Source organism: Chiloscyllium punctatum, chromosome 12, assembly GCF_047496795.1.
Source record: "Chiloscyllium punctatum isolate Juve2018m chromosome 12, sChiPun1.3, whole genome shotgun sequence".
Classification (NCBI taxonomy): domain Eukaryota; kingdom Metazoa; phylum Chordata; class Chondrichthyes; order Orectolobiformes; family Hemiscylliidae; genus Chiloscyllium; species Chiloscyllium punctatum.
The window spans coordinates 12374008-12392370 of NC_092750.1; the positions used below are offsets into that span (position 1 = coordinate 12374008).

The 18363-nt window shown below is 54.5% G+C and overlaps 1 protein-coding gene and 1 pseudogene across 4 annotated transcripts in view; one reads left to right on the top strand and one right to left on the bottom strand.

The window, feature by feature from the left end:
• Positions 1-18363, bottom strand: part of LOC140483601 (high mobility group protein HMG-I/HMG-Y-like) — a 254191-nt gene that overhangs the window by 161063 nt on the left and 74765 nt on the right. The window lies entirely within an intron of this gene.
• On the top strand, positions 352-470 carry LOC140483994 (5S ribosomal RNA; annotated as a pseudogene).

Below are 18363 nucleotides of genomic sequence, written 5' to 3' on the forward strand. Positions count from 1 at the left end.
TTCTGCAGGCCCCAACAAAGCTGGCTGCTGTTCTTGCTACTCCGATATGGAAAATATTCCATATCCCTATATCCCAGCGTTTAGACTCAAATGGAAATGTTTTTAAAGTTTGCCAGAATTCCTTTCACTCGGTCAGATTTATAGTGAGATCCAAGTACTAAAGATCATAATGCATTGGAACATTGGTCAGCCATTCAGTCCATTGAGTCTGCTCCGCCATTCAATTCAATATGGCGGATCTGATAATCCTCAACTCCACTTACCTGCCATTTCCCCATAATCCTTGATTTCCTTACTGATTCAAATCTGCCTATCTCAGCCTTAAGCAGACATAAGGACCCAGCCTCACCAACCTACAGCCGTGCTAGTCTGAAAACGCCCGATCTCGTCTGATCGCGGAAGCTAAGCAGACTCAGGCCTGGTTAGTACTTGGATGGGAGACAGCCTGGGAATACCAGGTGCAGTAGGCTTTTGTCTATGGCGGCACGGTGGCACAGTGGTTAGCACTGCTGCCTCACAGCGCCAGAGACCTGGGTTCGATTCCCGCCTCAGGCGACTGACTGTGTGGAGTTTGCACATTCTCCCCGTGTCTGCGTGGGTTTCCTCTGGGTGCTCCGGTTTCCTCCCACAGTCCAAAGATGTGCAGGTCAGGTGAATTGGCCATGCTAAATTGCCCACAGTGTTAGGTAAGGGGTAGATGTAGGGGTATGGGTGGGTTGCGCTTCGGCGGATCGGTGTGGACTTGTTGGGCCGAAGGGCCTGTTTCCACACAATAAGTAATCTAATCTAAAAAAACCTTCTGCGGTAAAGAATTCTACAGATCCATAATCCTTACTGGAGACCTGCTAAACTCCCACTGGCATTCTCTCATGTTGAGTTGGCTCTGCTTCATGGATGGCTTGGTAGAATGCATTATGGTCTTTAGTGTTTTGATCTCACTATAAATCTGACCAAGTGAAAGGGATTCTGGCAAACGTGTAGAACATTTCCATTTGAACATTTGACAGTAAAAGGGAGAGATCAGAGCTTGTTGAGAGGTCACTGAGCCCCGACCTTAGCCTCTACAGGAAAACAACAGATACAGACCAAATATTGCACTACAGAAGCAATCATCCAAACATCCACAAATGAAACTGCATCAGAACGTTATTTCAATGTGCCGACACAATGAGCCAATACACAGTGCACCACAGAGGAACTATGAACAGCAGAGGAAAATCACCTATATCGTGTATTCAAAAAGAATAGGTACCCAATGAACATAGTCCGTTGATCTCTCAACAACAAGCAGACGATACAAGTCCAGAAACCCTAACCACTCTCCTCTACATCAAAGACATCTCGGAAATGACTGCCAGACTAGTCAGACCCCTTGGCATCATGGTAGCCCACAAACCCACCAACACACTAAAACAGCAGCTAATGAACTTGAAACACCGTATACAGACAAGCAAAGCTAATGTCATTTACAAAATACTGTGCAAGAACTGTAACAAATGCCATATTGGACCAACAGGCAGAAAACTAGCCACCAGGATACATGAACATCAATTAGCCACAAAATGACATGACCCTCTCTCACTAGTATCCTTACACACAGATAAGGAAGGACACTACTTTGGCTGGAACAACACATCCATTCTAGGACAAGCCAAACAGAGACACACACGAGAATTTCTAGAAGCATGGCATTCCAACTGGAACTCTAGCAACAAGCACATCGAGTTAGACGCCATCTACTACCCCCTGAGAAAAAGAACAGGAAATGACATCACCACAGGAAATGACATCACCACAGGAAATGACATCACCAACCAAAAGAACCCCAAACATATAAACAGAAAGCAGGAATTATCAGCAATGCTTTGCTCGGAGGCACACTGAAGATGTTACCTAGTATGGTAAAGAAACGTCTGGAAATGAACCTTCCCGCCCAGTGAGTAAACCTACATCCAGAGGTAGTCAGAGGCTGGCATTCTGCAGCAAGGAATGTGCCTCCTGACTCCACAAAGCCTGAGTACCATCAAGAAGGCACAGGTTAAGAGTGTGATGGAATACTCCCCACTTAATGGTAAGGTCCTAGGGAGTGCTGCTGAACAAAGAGACCTTGGACTGCAGGTTCATAGCTCCTTGAAAGTGGAGTTGCAGGTAGATAGGATAGTGAAGAAAGCATTTGGTATGCTTCCTTTATTGGTCAGAGTATTGAGTACAGGAGTTGGGAGGTCATGTTGCAGCTGTACAGGATATTGGTCAGGCCACTTTTGAAATATTACGTGTAATTCTGGTCTCCTTCCTATCAGAAAGATGTTGTGAAACTTGAAAGGGTTCAGAAAAGATTTACAAGGATGTTGCCAGGGTTGGGGGATTTGAGCTACAGGGAGAGGCTGAACAGGCTGGGGATGTTTTCCCTGGAGCGTTGGAGGCTGAGGGGTGACCTTATAGAGGTTTACAAAATCATGAGGGGCATGGATAGGATAAATAGACAAGGTATTTTCCCTGGGGTTGGGGAGTCCAGAACAAGAGGGTATAGGTTTAGGGTGACAGGGGAAAGATATAGAAGTGACCTTAGGGGCAACCTTTTCACACAGAGGGTGGTGCGTGTACGGACTTAGCTGCCAGAAGAAGTGGTGGAGGCTGGTACAATTATAACATTTAAAAGGCATTTGGATGGGTATATGAATAGGAAGTGTTTGGAGGGATACGGACCGGGTGCTGGTAGGTGGGACTAGATGGGTTGGGATATCAAGTCTGCATGGACAAGTTGGACCGAAGGGTCTGTTTCCGTGCTGTACATTTCTATGACTCTATGACTTGCCTGGATGGGTGCAGCTCCAACAAAAACTCAAGCAGCTCAGCACCATCCAAGACAAAGCAAACCACTTGGCTGGTACCCTGCCACCACCACCTTAAATAATCAATCCCTCTGCCATTGACACACAGTGTGGACTGTCTACAAGACGCGCTGAAGCAACTCACCAACTCGACAGCATCTCTACTACCTCGACAGACAAGGACAGAAAAATGCGCAGGGACATCACCACCTGCAATTTCCCTTCCAAGCCACACCCTATCCCGAATGGGAATATATAGCAATGCCTCCTCTGTTGTTGGGTCAAAGTCCTGGTCCTCCTCTCCTAATGACACTGTCGATGTACCTACACTTAAGGAAATGGATCACCATTACCTTTTCTGGAGCAATTCATGATGGGTGGTCAATGCTGGCCAAGCCAGTGATACTCACATCCCAAGAAGGAATAAAATTATATGTATAAGGGCCAACAGTTCACTGACTCTCCCTGTATATGTCCTGGCATAGTCGATATCCTGATCCCCATACAGCTCCTGCTTTTTAACAAATGTGGGTGCTCCCCTGCAGTATTATGTAGGAGGCAGAGCACACGCTGTTTTATAGCAGTCAAGATTTAGGGAACCCTGAGGAAATATTGCAGGATTCGATGGAACTTCGCGAAAAATGCATACGCTGCATACCAGATTTTCAACATTTTACTCATTTGATCATGGAGAGTCTGGGCGGACATAATCTTCATGTGAAATTGGGCGACAAGGTGGGAAATAATTGGACTAAGGTCCATCGATAGAATTCAGTCCCCAGTTGAAGGGTAAACATAACTGCCTTAAATAACTGCACAGAGGCCCGTATCCTGTCAACGAGTCACTCTTTTTTTCACATGTTCCGAGGACATGGGCTCTGGGCTGGCTGGTGAAGAATTTCTGATGATGAGCTCACGCTCAAAACGTCGACTCTCCTGCTCCTCGGGTGCTGCCTGACCTGCTGTGCTTTTCCAGCGCAACACTCTTCGACTCTGATCTCCAGCATCGGCACCCCCCCCCCCCCCTTCACTTTCTCCTCGTCAGAGCCAGTCCCTCTGATCAGGAGGCTCTCTCAGACTCCTTTTTATTTTTTATTTCTTTTTTAACCTCTGACACTCCTGTTTTTTTTTCGTTTTTGTTTCTCTCCCCCCCCACACACTACCGCCTAATTGTGGTTGTGCTTATTTGAGACTCCTGTTTATTTTTTTTCTTTCTTCTGCGCAGACAGCCCTCCACTGGGGATCCCCACCACCCAGTAACACTCCACTTCTTTTTTTTTCAGGATGTCTGACACTCCTGTTCTTTTTTTTGTCAGGACCTCTGGTAGTCCTGTTGCTTTTTTATCCCCACAACACCCCTTAACTGTTTAGATCTGTCAGCCAGGGCTCCCTGATGGGTCTGGGTTAACAGCCCCAGTCAAGGATCTCAGTCAATGAGACCCTCCTGGCCCTCAGTCCAATCACTACACTGCCCTTTTATTAAATGTAATTAGACGATAAATTCCAATATGCACGTTCATTATGGTCTGTATCTGAGACAAACGGATATACTGTAATTACACTCTTCAACCAGGGGCGGTGCTGCAGCGCTTCTTTCCGCACAAGAGTGAGAATGAGACAGGTTTGCAGAGTTTCCATTATACATGTGGACATAGAAATTTTACAATGGAAAACGCTGACAGATGTAAGATTTTGAATACGTTATAAATCATTACTGTGGCCTTGAGTGAAAATAGCACCAGCCTCAAGATCAATGAGGTTCTCAGGTCCGAGCTGAGCGGTTATAGTCTGTAGGTATTTGAGACAAACACTCACCAACAATCCTAAGTACGTGCAGACTTTACAGATGTGCTAGTGCCCATCAATGACCTAATAGATGTAAAGTACCGTTTCTGTTCTGGCATTGTTCTAATTGCAACAGTTTCCACTCTCACTTTCTATTCTTGTGGTTAAGTTTGAACTATAAGCCCCTGCTCGAGCAAGCTTTGCAGTCGATAAAGTGCCCATCAATATGGCTACTTTGAAAGATTGACTCACACCCATATGCATGTTTGAGCGATGGTAATGTCATGTCGTTTGCAAAGTATAGGTGGCCCAACACGTGTTGCCGTTCAGGACAGACTGGAACAAGAAGGAGAAACTTGGTATGATGGGCTGGGAGCTGTCAAAGAGTTCGACAGTAGAGAAGAGGACACAAGAGTGTGGTGCTGGAATAGCACAGCCAGTCAGGGGAGCAGGAGAATCAATGGTCCAGGCAAAAGCTCTTCATCAGGAATAAGGCTGGTGGCCCTAGGGGGCTGAGAGATAAATGGGAGGAGGGTGAAGCTGAGAGTGTGATGGGTAGATGAAGGTGGGAGAAAGTGAGGACTGCTGATGCTGGAGATCAGAGCTGAAAAATGTGTTGCTGGAAAAGCGCAGCAGGTCAGGCAGCATCCAAGGAGCAGGAGAATCGACGTTTCAGGCATAAGCCCTTCTTCAGGAATGAGGAGGGTGTGCCAAGCAGGCTAAGATAAAAGGTAGGGAGGAAGGACTTGGGGGAGGGGCGTTGGGAATGCGATAGGTGGAAGGAGGTTAAGGGGAGGGTGATAGGCCGGAGAGGGGGTGGGGGCGGAGGTCGGAAAGAAGGTCAAGAAGGCAGTGCTGAGTCTGAGGGTTGGGACTGAGAAAAGGTGGGGGGAGGAGAAATGAGGAAGCTGGAGAAATCTGCATTCATCCCTTGTGGTTGGAGGGTTCCTAGGCAGAAGATGAGGTGCTCTTCCTCCAGGCGTCGTGTTGTCATGGTCTGGCGATGGAGGAGGCCAAGGACCTGCACGTCCTTGGCGGACTGGGAGGGGGAGTTAAAGTGTCCAGCCACGGGGCGGTTGGGTTGGTTGGTGCGGATGTCCCAGAGGTGTTCTCTGAAACGTTCCACAAGTAGGCGGCCTGTCTCCCCAATATAGAGGAGGCCACATCGGGTGCAGCGGACACAGTAAATGATGTGTGTGGAGGTGCAGGTGAATTTGTGATGGATATTGAAGGATCCCTTGGGGCCTTGGAGGGAAGTGAGGGGGGAGGTGTGGGCGCAAGTTTTGCATTTCTTGTGGTTGTAGGGGAAGGTGCCGGGACTGGAGGTTGGGTTGGTGGGGGGTGTGGACCTGACGAGGGAGTCACGGAGGGAGTGGTCTTTCTGGAACGTTGATAGGGGAGGGGAGGGAAATATATCCTTGGTGGTGGGGTCTGTTTGGAGGTGGTGGAAATGATGAAAGAATTCAATGTCTTGCTGTGTGTTGAACTTGTTAATCTGGGAGCGTAGGGGGATGAAGGTGAGGCCTCTGCTGAGGACTGATCTTTCATCCTCAGAGAGGGGGAGGTCTGGAGGAATGGTGAAAATATGGCAGGGCTGGGAGGTAGGACCTGGTATTCGATGTCTCGCCGCGTGTTGAACTCGTTAATCCGGGAGCGTAGGGGGATGAAGGTGGGGTAAAGGTGATAGGTCAGAGAGGAGGCTGGGGTGGATAGATGGGTGGATAGATGGGTAGACCTGCCGCACTCTCGACTCTGATCTAAACACTGGCTGTATTCACTTTCTCCTCGTATACAAAAGGAGAACGAGGCTGCACCCACCGTCCATACCGCCTCCAACTGTCCACACTCCCCACACCGTCCACACCCCCCCCACCGTCCACACACCCCACACCATCCACACCCCTCCCACCATCCACACACCCCCTACCGTCACACCCCCTCCAACCGTCCACACCCCCCTCACACCGTACATACCCCTCCCACCATCCACACACCCCCTACCGTCCACACCCCCTCCAACCGTTCACACCCCCCTCACACCGTACATACCCCTCCCACCATCCACATTCCTCCCACCGTATACACCTGCCCCACCGTCCACACCAATCCCACCGTCTACACACCCCCCAGCACCGGCAGTATTCACTTTCTCCTCGTATACAAAAGGAGAACAAGGCTGCGCCCACCGTCCATACCGCCTCTAACCGTCCACACTCCCCACACCATCCACACTCCTCCCACCGTTCACACAGCCCCCACCGTCCACACACCCCTCACTGTCCACACCCCTCCCACCGTCCACACCCGCCCCACCGTCCACACCCCCAACCATCCACACACCCCCACCATACACAAACGCCCCACCGTCCACACCCCCCCCACTGTCCACACTCCCCCCACTGTCGACATTCCTCCCACCGTCCACACCCCCTCCAACCGTCCACACCCTCTCCAACCATCCACAAAACCACACCATCCACACCCCTCCCACTGCCCACACCCATCCCACTGCCCACACATCCCCCACCATCCACACTCCTCCCACTGTCCACACCCCCTCCAACCGTCCACACCCCGCCCACCGTCTACACAATTCCCACTGTCCACACCCCTCCCACCATCCACACACCCCCTACCATGCACACCCCCTCCAACTGTCCACACCCCCCTCACACCGTACATACCCCTCCCACCATCCACATTCCTCACACCGTACACACCTGCCCCACCGTCCACACCAATCCCACCGTCCACACCCCTCCCACCGTCTACACACCCCCCAGCACCGGCAGTATTCACTTTCTCCTCGTATACAAAAGGAGAACGAGGCTGCGCCCACCGTCCATACCGCCTCTAACCGTCCACACTCCTCCCACCGTCCACACTCCTCCCACCGTCCACACTCCTCCCACCGTCCACACCCCCCCTCCACCGTCCACACACCCCCCCACCATCCACACACCCGCCAGCGTCCACACATCCCCCACTGTCCACAGACCCCCCACCGTCCACACCCCTCCCAATGTCCACACCCCTCCTACCGTTCACACCCCCCACACTGTCCATACTACCCCCACCGTACACACTCACCCCTACCGTCCACACTCCCTCCCACTGTCCTCTCCCTGCACACCGGCCACACTCCCCCCACCATCCACACCCCTCCTACCATCCACACTCCCCCCACCGTCCACACCCCTTCCACCGTCCACACCCCTTCCACCGTCCACACCCCTTCCACCGTCCACACCCCTTCCACCGTCCACACTCCCCCCACCGTCCACACTCCCCCCACCGTCCACACCCCTCCCACCGTCCACACCCCTCCCACCGTCCACACCCCTCCCACTGTCCACACCCCACCCACTGTCCACACCCCACCCACTGTCCACACTCCCCCCACCCTCCACACTTCTCCCACCGTCCACACCCCACGCGCCGTCCACACTCCCCCACCGTCTTCACCCCGCACGCCGTCCACACCCCGCACACCATCCATACTCCCCCCACCGTCCACACCCCGCACACCGTCCATACTCCCCCCACCGTCCACACCCCTCCCACCGACCACACCCCGCACACCGTCCACACTCCCCCCATAGTCCACACCCCTCCCACCGACCACACCCCACACACCGTCCACACTCCCCCCACCGTCCACACCCCTCCCACAGTCCACACCCCTCCCACCGTCCACACTCACCCCCGCACCGTCCACACTCCCACCGTCCACACCCCTCCCACCGTCCACACTCCCCCACCGTCCACACCCCTCCCACCGTTCACACTCCCCCACCATCCACACTTCCCCCCACCATTCACACCCCCCACACTGTCCATATTCCCCCCACCGTCCACACTCCCCCCACCGTATACACTCTCCCCACCGTCCACATCCCTCCCACTGTCCACACTGCCCCACTGTCCACACTGCCCCCACCGTCCACACTCCCCACCACCGTCCACACTCACCCACTGTCCACACTGCCCCCCCATCGTCCACACTCCCCCCTCTCCCCCCACCGTTCACACTCCCCCCCACCGTCCACACTCCCCCCCACCGTCCACACTCCCCCCCACCGTCCACACTCCCCTCCCACCATCCACACCCCCCCACTGTCAACACTCCCCCCCACCGTCCACACCCATCCCACCGTCCATACCTGTCCCACCGTCCACACTCGCCCACCATCCACACTCCCCCTGACCGTTCACACCCCTCCCACCATCCACACTCCCTCCCACCATTTACACTCCCTCCTGCCGTCCACACTCCTCCCACTGTCCACACTCCCCCCACCATCCACACTCCCCCCACCGTCCTCACCCCTCCCACCGTCCACACTCCCCCCCCACCGTCCACACCCCTCCCACCGTCCACACTCCCGCCCCCACCGTCCACACTACCCCCCCACCGTCCACACTCCTCCCACGGTCCACACCCCCCACCGTCCACATTCCCCCACCATCCAGACTCCCCCCGACCGTTCACACCCCTCCCACCATCCACACTCCCTCCCAGCATTTACACTCCCTCCTGCCGTCCACACTCACCCCACCGTCCACACTGCCCCCACCATCCACACTCACCCCACCGTACACACTCCTCCCACTGTCCACACCCGCCCACTGTCCACACCCGCCCACTGTCCACACCCGCCCACTGTCCACACCCGCCCACTGTCCACACCCGCCCACTGTCCACACTCGCCCACTGTCCACACTCGCCCACTGTCCACACTCACCCACTGTCCACACTCGCCCACTGTCCACACCCCTCCCACAGTCCACACTCCCCCCACCGTCCACACTCTCCCCACCCTCCACACTCCCGCCCACTGTCCACACTCCTGCCCACTGTCCACACTCCTCCCACCGTCCACATTCCCGCCCCACCGTCCACACTCCCACCCCACCATCCACACTCTTCTGGCAGTCCACACCCGCCCACTGTCCACACTCCCCCCACTGTCCACACTCCCGCCCCACCGTCCACACTCCCACCCCACCGTCCACACTCCTCCTCCACTGTCCACACTCCCCCCATCATCTGCACTCCTCCCACCATCTGCACTCCCCTCCCACCGTCCACACCCAACCCACCGTCCACACACCCCCCACCGTCCACACTTATCCCCCACCGTCCACACTTATCCCCCACCGTCCACACTTCCCCCCCCACTGTACACACTCCCCCCCCCACTGTACACACTCCCCCTCCCACCGTCCACACCCCTCCCACCGTTCACACCCCTCCCACCTCCCACACTCGTCCCACTGTCAACACCCCTCCCAACTCCCACACTTCCCCCACCGTCCACACTCCTCCCAATATCCACACTCCCCCCACCGTCCACACCCCTCCCATCATTCACACTTCCCCCACCATCCACACTTCCCCCACTGTCCACACTCCCGCCCCACCGTCCACACTCCCACCCCACCGTCCACACTCCTCCTCCACTGTCCACACTCCCCCCATCATCTGCACTCCTCCCACCATCTGCACTCCCCTCCCACCGTCCACACCCAACCCACCGTCCACACACCCCCCACTGTCCACACTTATCCCCCACCGTCCACACTTATCCCCCACCATCCACACTTCCCCCCCACTGTACACACTCCCCACCACCGTCCACACCCCTCCCACCGTTCACACCCCTCTCACCTCCCACACTCCTCCCACTGTCAACACCCCTCCCAACTCCCACACTCCCCCACCGTCCACACTCCTCCCACTATCCACACTCCCCCCACCGTCCACACCCCTCCCATCATTCACACTTCCCCCACCATCCACACCCCCCCACCGTCCACACCCCCCCCACCGTCCACACCCCCCCCACCGTCCACACCCCCCCCACCGTCCACACCCCCCCCACCGTCCACACCCCCCCCACCGTCCACACTTACCCCCCACCATCCACACTCCCCCCCACTGTACACACCCCCCCCACCGTCCACACCCCTCCCACCGTTCACACCCCTCCCACCTCCCACACTCCTCCCACTGTCAACACCCCTCCCAACTCCCACACTCCCCTCACCGTCCACACTCCTCCCACTATCCACACTCCCCCCACCGTCCACACCCCTCCCATCATTCACACTTCCCCCACCATCCACACACCCCCCACCGTCCACACACCCCCCACCGTCCACACCCCCCCCACTGTCCACCCCCCCCACCGTCCACACACCCCCACCGTCCACACTTACCCCCCACCGTCCACACTTACCCCTCACCGTCCACACTCACCTCACCGTCCACACGCACCTCCACCGTCCACACGCACCTCCACCATCCACGCTCCCTCCTACCGTCCACGCTCCCTCCTACCGTCCACGCTCCTTCTGACGGTCTACACTCTCCCCCCACCGTCCACACCCCTCCCACCATCCACACTCCCTCCCACCGTCCACACTCCCCCCCACACTGTCCACACTCCCCCCCACACTGTCCACACTCCCCCCCACACTGTCCACACTCTCCCCCCACCGTACACACTCCCCCCCCCACTGTACACACTCCCCACCACCGTCCACACCCCTCCCACCGTTCACACCCCTCCCACCGTTCACACCCCTCCCATCATTCACACTTCCCCCACCATCCACACTTCCCCCAGAGTCCACACCCCTCCCACTGTCCACACCCATCCACCGTCCACACCTCTCCCACCGTTCACACCCACCCACCATCCTCACCCCTCCCACTGTCCACACCCCTCCCACTGTCCACACCCCTCCCACTGTCCACACCCCTCCCACTGTCCACACCCCTCCCACTGTCCACACCCCTCCCACTGTCCACACCCCTCCCACTGTCCACACCCCTCCCACCGTCCACACTCCCCCCACCGTCCACACTCCCCCCACCGTCCACAGTCCCCCCACCGTCCACAGTCCCCCCACCGTCCACAGTCCCCCCACCGTCCACAGTCCCCCCACCGTCCACAGTCCCCCCACCGTCCACAGTCCCCCCACCGTCCACAGTCCCCCCACCGTCCACAGTCCCCCCACCGTCCACACTCCCCCCACCGTCCACACTCCCCCCACCGTCCACACTCCCCCCACCGTCCACACTCCCCCCACCGTCCACACTCCCCCCACCGTCCACACTCCCCCCACCGTCCACACTCCCCCCACTGTCGACACCTCTCCTACCATCTATACCCTTCCCACCGTCCACACCCCTCCCACCGTCCACACCCCTCCCACCGTCCACACCCCTCCCACCGTCCACACCCCTCCCACCGTCCACACCCCTCCCACCGTCCACACCCCTCCCACCGTCCACACTCACCCCACCGTCCACACTCACCCCACCGTCCACACTCACCCCACCGTCCACACTCACCCCACCGTCCACACTCACCCCACCGTCCACACTCACCCCACCGTCCACACTCACCCCACCGTCCACACTCACCCCACCGTCCACACTCACCCCACCGTCCACACTCCCTCCCACCGTCCACACTCCCTCCCACCGTCCACACTCCCTCCACCGTCCACACTCCCTCCACCGTCCACACCCCTCCCACAGTCCACACCCCTTCCACCGTCCACACCCCTCCCACCGTCCACATTCCCCTCCCCACCGTCCACACTTGCTCCACTATCCTTTTTGCAAACCCTTCATTGCAAACTGAATCCCAGTAAATTCTGTAACTTCTGGGCTAGCCCAGGATCAATTAAAAATAAAAATCTATTGAAGCCAAATAAAATCCCAAAAGATCATCAAATGTACTTCAGGAAGGCAAGTTTGTGTGGCTTCCATGTGAATCCCATCCTGTACCTATCCTGAGGTACAGTGAAAAGTGTTGTTTTGAGTGCTATTTGGGTAGATCATACCACACAAATTGCACCAGGGTAACAGAACAGAGTGCAGAATACAGTTACAACTGCGGAGGAGGTGCAGAGAGAGAGAGAAAGAGAGAGAGAGAGAAAGAGTGAGAGATCAGAATTAACATTGGAGAGGTCCACTCAAAAGTCTGACAACAGCAGGGAAGAAGCTGTTCTTGGATCTGTTCCTGTGTGTTCTCAACCTTTTATATCTTCAGTCCGATGGAAGAGAACATAACCAGCGTGGTAAGGGTCCCTGGTGGCTGCTTTCCCAAGGCAATGGGAAGTACAGATGGAAGTTGTGGGGAAGGATCATTTGACCCAAAACGTTAACTCTGATTTCTGTCCACAGCTGCTACCAGACCTGCTGAGCTTTTCCAGCAATTTCTGTTCTTTGTCTCTGATTTACAGCATCTGCAGTTCACTCTGCTTTCAGTGAATGGGGGAGGCTTGTTTGTGTGGTGGACTGGGCTGCGTTCACAACTCTGTCATCTTTTATGGTTTTGGGAAAAGCAGATGACACACCAAGCCATGATGCATCCAGATAGGATGCTTCCAATACTATTTTGGGGCAATAACTACATTCCAGATGTAAGAGATCAATTATTCCTTAGTTGAGCCATAGCTCAAAACTGCTCTAAACTGTCTCCATGCAACGGCACTCCGACCTACTGTGAGAATGGACAAGATTGGTACCAAGCCAGATCCCCTTGCATTTAATTCCATCGTTTCCTTTTGTGGAATAGACATGTGCAAACTACCAGGGGCCCCCCTCCCAGGTGACATTTCTTCACCATTTCCTGACCACTCACAGGGTCACCAGAAGTAAGATAGAGAAGGACATTGCAATTGTCCAAAGCTAGAATCTGGAATCCAGTCCCTTTTAGGTATACTCTCTGCAGTAGCGTAGAAAGCAGGGCACCCCAATCATAAGCGATTTGTACACTGCTCACCCCCACCTCCCCCAGGGCAACTGGGGAAGGGCAATAAATGCTGGCCCAGCCATGTCCCAGGAGTGAATAAAAGAAACAGCACGATGATAATAACCAGAACACCACGAAACTGTGCCACGGGATATTTCAGAGTCACTAGTTAGACCTGATTTGGAGATGCCAGTGTTGGACTGGGGTGTACAAAGTTAAAAAGCACACGACACCAGGTTATAGTCCAACAGGTTTAAGTGAAAGCACTAGCTTTCGGAGCGCTGCTTTTTGACAATCACCTGATAAAGGAGCAGCACTCTGAAAGCTAGTGCTTCCAAATAAACCTGTTGGACTATAACCTGGCGTTGTGTGATTTCTAACCAATTAGGCCAGACAGGACCTCAAATTAATGTCTGATCTGAACAATTGAAACACATTGATATCTGATTTGTGGAGATGTAGCATAGAGTCAATATCACTGAGCAGGTAAACAAGAGGCTTCTGGTCCAGAAACCTGGGGGATTGGGGGGTCATATCACACCAGGGTGAACAGCAAAATGTGAATTCCATTCATAAATCAGAAATTAAAATCTGGTCCAGTGTTGATTATGAAACCATTGTCAGTTATAAAAACTCATCTGGTTCACAGATGTCCTCTGAAGAAGGATATCTGCCATCTTTACCCAGTTTGGCCTACATGTGAACCACAGTATTGTGCTGAATTCTCAAATGCCCTCTGAAATGGTGAAGTGGGCCGTGTATTGAATCGTGCTGTTACAAAGTCCAAAACAAAGGAATGAAACTGGATGGACCACATGGCACTAACCCTAGCTCTGGGAGAGAGCACAGCACATACATCCCTGAAGGATCCTCTCCATTGACATCTGGGGCCTTGAATCTAAACTGGCGATCTGTCCCATAGACGAGTGAAACACCAGCCTGACATTGTCACAGTCACAGAGACTCGTCCTTCTAAACTCCACCAGACCCACAGTCCACACTGCTCTTCATGGTACAAGCCCTTCATCCCCGGGATCATTCTGATAAACTTCCTCGGCACCCCCTCCAAGACCAATACATCCTTCCTTCAAAACAGGGCCCAAACTGCACACAATATTCCACAGGTGATCTGACCAGGGCCTTGTACAGCCTCAGCAGTTCCTTTCTTCCTTCAGCTCACCTTTTGGCTTAGTTCTGATGTAACGTCATTGAACTGAAACACTGGACAAAATTGGACCATCCCCTTTTTTGTTTCTGGGTGCTGTGTAGTCAGAGGAAAATTTGGAAAACTACAACAGGAAGACATATATGCTCACATGGTTGTTAAACAGAAAAATTGAACTGACTACAGTGAAAACTTGTGAATGACAGGCACAGTCTCCCACCCTCCACACAGTCTCTATTGCCCCCCCCCACACAGTGTCTATTCCCCCCCCCCCAGTCTCTGTTCCCTCCCGCATAGTCTCTGTTCCCCCCACAGTGTTTGCTCCCCCCTCACAGTCTCTCTGTTCCCCCCCCACAGTCTCTCTGTTCCCCCCCACAGTCTCTGTTCCCCGCCCGAGTGTCTGTTCCCCCCCACAGTGTCTGTTTCCCCCCCCCAGTGTCTGTTTCCCCCCCCCAGTGTCTGTTCCCCCCCACAGTGTCTGTACCTCCCCCCCACAGTGTCTGTACCCCCCCACAGTGTCTGCTCCCCCCCCACACAGTCTCTGTTCCCCCCTCACAGCGTCTGTTCCCCCCACAGTGTTTGCTCCCCCCTCACAGTCTCTCTGTTCCCCCCCCACAGTCTCTCTGTTCCCCCCCACAGTCTCTGTTCCCCGCCCGAGTGTCTGTTCCCCCCCACAGTGTCTGTTCCCCCCCACAGTGTCTGTACCCCCCCCCACAGTGTCTGTTCCCTCCTCACAGCGTCTGTTCCCCCCACAGTGTTTGCTCCCCCCTCACAATCTCTCTGTTCCCCCCCCCACAGTCTCTCTGTTCCCCCTCCCACAGTCTCTCTGTTCTCCCCACAGTCTCTGTTCCCCCGCCCGAGTGTCTATTCCCCCCACAGTGTATGTTCACCCCCCCAAGTCTCTCTGTTGCCCCTCCCCACAGTCTCTGTTCCCCTCCCCACAGTCTCTGTTCCCCTCCCCACAGTCTCTGTTCCCCTCCCCACAGTCTCTGTTCCCCCCTCACAGTATCTGTTCCCCCCTCACAGTGTCTGTTATCCCCACATTGTCTGTTCCCCCCACAGTCTCTATTCCCCCACAGTATCTGTTCCCCCCCTCACAGTCTATGTTCCCCCCACAGTCTCTGTACCCCCTCACAGTCTCTGTTTCCCCCCCCCCACAGTCTCTGTTCCCCCCCACAGTCTCTGTACCCCCTCACAGTCTCTGCTCCGCTCCCCACAGTCTCTGCTCCGCTCCCCACAGTCTCTGTTTCCCCCACCAGTCTCTGTTCCCCCCCAGTGTCTGTTCCCCCCCCTGCAGTCTCTGTTCCCCCCTCAAAGTCTTTGTTTCCCCCTCACAGTCTCTGTTCCCCCCTCACAGTCTATGTTCCCCCTCCCCCAGTCTCTGTTTCACCCCCACAGTCTCTCTGTTCCCCCCCCAGTCTCTGTTCCCCCCCCACAGTCTCTGTTCCCCCTCACAGTCTGTTTCCCCCACCAGTCTCTGTTCCCCCCCAGTCTCTGTTCTCCCTCCCCAGAGTCTGTTCCCCCCCACCACAGTCTCTGTTCCCATCCCCAGTGTCTGTTTTCCCTACACAGTCTCTGCTCCCCCCTCACAGTCTCTCTGTTCCCCCCCCACAGTCTCTCTGTTCCCCCCCACAGTCTCTGTTCCCCGCCCGAGTGTCTGTTCCCCCTCACAGTGTCTGCCCCCCCCACAGTCTCTGTTTCCCCCCTACAGTCTCTGTTCCCACCCCCAGTGTCTGTTCCCCCCCCATAGTGTTTGTCCCTCCCCCACAGACTCTCTATTCCCCCCCCCACAGTCTCTCTGTTCCCCCCCACAGTCTCTGTTCCCCGCCCGAGTGTCTGTTCCCCCTCACAGTGTCTGCCCCCCCCACAGTCTCTGTTTCCCCCCTACAGTCTCTGTTCCCACCCCCAGTGTCTGTTCCCCCCCCATAGTGTTTGTCCCTCCCCCACAGACTCTCTATTCCCCCCCCCACAGTCTCTCTGTTTCCCCCCACCCACAGTCTCTGTTCCCCCCCACAGTCTCTGTTCCCACCCCGTTCTGTTTTCCCCCACAGTGTCTGTTCCCCCCCCACAGTGTCTGTTCCTCCCCCACGGTCTCTGTTCCCCCCCACCACAGTCTCTCTGTTCCCCCATCCCCCCAGTCTCTCTTGACCCCCCCCCCCCCCCACAGTCTCTGTTCCCCCCTCACAGTCTCTGTTCCTCCCGATTGATGGGCAGAGCTTTGGGAATAGGAGATCCGAGCATGGCTCAGGTTCAGTTTTGTGGGGAGCACAGCAGTACCAGCAGTTGGAAAGTCTATTCCGCCCCCCCCCCCCCAGTGCCTGGAACAGTGAAGGACACTGTGTCTGATGGTCAAGCATTTTACATTCCTAACCTCCATTGCCTCAATATCCAGCATTCACACCTTATTGGTTACCCTCTGTTAGGTTCACCGTCTTATTTGGGACTCACAGTTAGGGTGGCATGATGGCTCAGTGGTTAGGGGTGCAACCTCACAGTGCCAGGTACCTGTGTTTGATCCCACCCTTGGGTGAATGGCTGTGCACATCCTCCCTCAATTTGTGTGGGTTTCCTCTGGATGCTCTGGTTTCCTCCCTCAGTCCAAAGATGTGCAGGTTAGGGTGGATTGGCCAATCCAAAGTGCCCCATAGTGTCCAGGGATGTGTCGGCTAGGTGGATTAGTCATGGGCAATGCAGGTTTATGAAGATAGGTTGTGGGTGGGATGGTTTTTTGAGGGCCAGTGCAGACTTGATGGGCCAAGTGCATTATGGGCCGAGAGTGTAGTGCTGGAAAAGCACAGCACTAAGTTTTTCTGATGAAGAGCTTATTCCCAAAACATCGATTCTCCTGCTCCTCAGATGCTGCCTGACCTGTTGTGCTTTTCCAGCACTACACTCTTGACTCGGATCTCCAGCATCTGCCATCCTCACTTTCTCCCATCTGTATTGTGGGAATTCTAATAAAAGTCTTAAGACCAACCACGGGTCCGGTTTCTCTCTCTGAACACGTTGCCAGACCTGCTGAGGATTGCCAAAAGTTTCTGGATTTACCTCTTATGGTAAACTGGTCTGGCCAGTATAGGAATTCTTGTCATTCATTAATGGGATGTCCGCAGTGCTTGTTCTAACTAATTAATATTACGGACCATGATAAACTGGAACATGGAACCGTTTGGATACGAGATTTATCATGTGAATTGTTGTCATCAAAAACTTTAAAAAGTCGAAGAGAAAGTGGTTTGCCGATTATATCCAAATGTCAAACGATTCTGTGCAATGAGAGTTCAGTAAAGCTTTAAGGAGGGATAAGAAATGGGTTTCATGGACTGATTGTTGGACAAACAGATTCTAATCACCCCAGGGTCTGTCCTGAAGGTGGACAAGCGACAGCCTATGAACTAAAGTTTCTTTTTCAGTACACACGCATGCACGCGTACACATGCACATCTTCGGTCATTCCTGGATTGTTAGCAACGGAATCTTATTGACAGGAAAACAATGGCACAGTGTGAGTTGAAAACATTCTATCTTTTGCAGTTAAAGCCTTGACAAGTGGAGGTATTGTTCCTAGTTCCCTACGATATCTCTGCAGAGCTGGTTCGACTTTTCTTGGATATGAATGAATGTATGGACGGGGTTAAGGGGATATAGTTTAAATCTGTATCGTAGTTTACTTAATAATTTTGCTGATTGTTTTACAAATATACGTGTTCTTACTAAAGGAGTCATTTTTGAGCTGTTGACGAAACCTGGTGAGACATTTTGGTTCTCAAAATCAGGAATAAAGAGGAACAATTGACCAATCTTGATC